This window comes from Anneissia japonica, unplaced genomic scaffold (genome assembly GCF_011630105.1).
Source record: "Anneissia japonica isolate Jap-2015-1 unplaced genomic scaffold, ASM1163010v1 scaffold1587_len1432017_cov164, whole genome shotgun sequence".
NCBI lineage: Eukaryota > Metazoa > Echinodermata > Crinoidea > Comatulida > Comatulidae > Anneissia > Anneissia japonica.
The window spans coordinates 510,285-512,666 of NW_022713643.1; the positions used below are offsets into that span (position 1 = coordinate 510,285).

Here is a 2,382-nt window from a genome sequence, read left to right on the forward strand (position 1 = left end):
ACCCGGGGATGTAATAATGGTGTGAAAAGGGCCGGGAGAAGGTTTATGTTATGTACCCAGGGCTCCAAATTGCATATTCTTGTGGCGGAGTTTGCGCTAACTGGCCAAAAAAAAATATTTTGGTTTATTCTGAAAATGTTTACACCATTATCAGTGGTATATTCTTTGCCTAGACCTACTGTAGTTGTGATGTACTAATGCACTGAGAGTACCAGGTCATCCAATAGATAGAAGCTTGCATCCGAAAACTCATTGGTCAAGGTTTACGAGCGCTGCAACCACACTACAAAAAATATCCTCACCAGTGATTTACAGTCATTAGAATATTGCCCTGCATAGCCGAAGGTAGCTGAGATTTGCACTGGGAGTTTACTGCTTGGAAATGTATTCCTGGCTAAAGCCCCGCTGGTGCCTGGTCCAGGTGGAGGGGGAAGACCACAACTGACATGTGCATAACTACCCATGCACGTGTCAGTGCCATAATAATTGCATGTCATGCGGTGATTACAAAAACCTAATGATTTTTTTAAATAACATTAAACTGAAATTATAACTATCTTACTGAGAGTTCATGAGACTCACTTGTCGATGCCACTGCGGGACTGTAGGCACACGCTTGCTACGTTCGTGAGCATCCTGTTGTTGAATCTATTATATAAGAACAACATCAAAAAGTGAATCGTGTGTGATATCCTACTGTATTATAACGCCCTTTGTTGAGCGGACTTGTTGCATGCGGAGATTATAACCGTGGTTCCCAAACTTTAATTGCATTTATTTATTTTACTCTATTTATTTAGGCACACAACACATGCACTAAGGATTGTCAATAGCGAATATATCACTGTCCTACTTGTAGGACAATCTCTTGCACAAGACAAATAGGCCTACACATATTGAGGTGCTTTTATACAACAAAATCTCAAAATGAGGTTTATAGAGAGTGGAGTTGTTTTTGGTCATGAGAAAAATTCCTTCAACACAGACAGGCATTGAACCCAGGACCCTCGGATTGGAAAACAAGCATCTTAACCAGCAAGACTTCTCTCTGAGCAATTCAATCCCGACACTCTGAGAAAGAATTTTTTTACATGGGGTTGAGACAACTCAACCTCCAGTGCTTGGAAGTTAGGTACATGATGTGTGTGTTATAGCCATTCTAGATGAAAGAAGACAGCACTGTCAGACACAAAAAATCTGAATGTAATTTCAACAATGATTTTTTAAGATCATTGTTGATATTCCACCAATAAGATTATAGATAGAAGATGATTCGCCACAAAAGTACAACATTAAAAAGTGGCGTCCTGGAATTCTAAAGAGGGAGTGTCTGAAAGTCAATTTTGGGGTCAATACCACCTTTTTATTTATAAATTCATTCAGGCAACTGCACAACTTTCAGCCAATCAACGAAAACAACCACCAACCATTAACATGAGAAATAACTTGCAAGGAAATCAATACGATTGTTCAAAATAGCGTTTATTTCCTAACATTCAATGAACTTTGTATGCTTTGGATTTATGTGATCCTTCATAAACCTTAGCTAGCCTAGAAATCGTAGCATGTGAAAATCGCAGTTCGGGGATCAAAGACCCTCGTGCACACCTAAACAGGCCATAGATATACAGGAGCCTAGACCTAGCATTTCTCAAAAAATCTCAATGTTGGGGCCAGTATCTTTTGGAGCATTAGCTAACCAATGGCAAAATTCTAAATTTCAATTTCCAATCGCACTGCCTGTTTACAATTTATACCCACCGTATGTCACGTGACCAACTTAGCGGAATTTGTCTGTTGCTTAACCTATCAAAACTTGTTGGTATGTTTCTTTTTACAGTTAAAACCCATCACTGAGGTTGAACTTCGTCCACTTTAGTCTCAGGAAATAGTTTGAGTATATGAAGGTGCTTGAGAAACTTTACAGCTTGTGAGCCTTGGCTAGCTTGTGATGTCTTTGCCTGAACATGTCCACAAAAAAATTAAGACCTACAGTTTCTAAATAAACAATATTGCAAGACAAACTTCAAGTCAAAATGATGAAAAGTAGAAAACAAATTTAAAGTGGATGTAATCGACTGACCTGGAGTCAAGCTGCATTGAGTCTGGTAGTTGATTCCATAGTTGAGAGGAAGGCAACTGAAAACCAGAGCCTTGCAGGCGTCAACGTTCCTATGCATGATACATGACTAAAAAAGTATATAGGCCGTGTATATATACACGTACATATACACATATATACGTATACATGTATATATATATGCGCGCGTACATATATACGCGTGTACATACATACGCGTGTATATACATATATACGCATGTATATTATACGTATACATACACGTGTATATACATAGACATATACATACATATATGTGTATA

At 38.4% G+C, this 2,382-nt stretch overlaps 1 long non-coding RNA gene across 1 annotated transcript in view; it reads right to left on the reverse strand.

Moving 5' to 3' along the window:
- Positions 1-1,822: 1,822 nt before the first annotated feature.
- Positions 1,823-2,382, reverse strand: part of LOC117108679 — a 4,314-nt gene continuing 3,754 nt past the window's right edge. Inside the window, exons 2-3 of the long non-coding RNA XR_004445397.1 lie at positions 2,084-2,139; positions 1,823-1,961 (exon numbers count right to left, since the gene is read on the reverse strand). This is a non-coding gene — a long non-coding RNA (uncharacterized LOC117108679). The remainder of the gene's footprint in view (positions 1,962-2,083; positions 2,140-2,382) is intronic.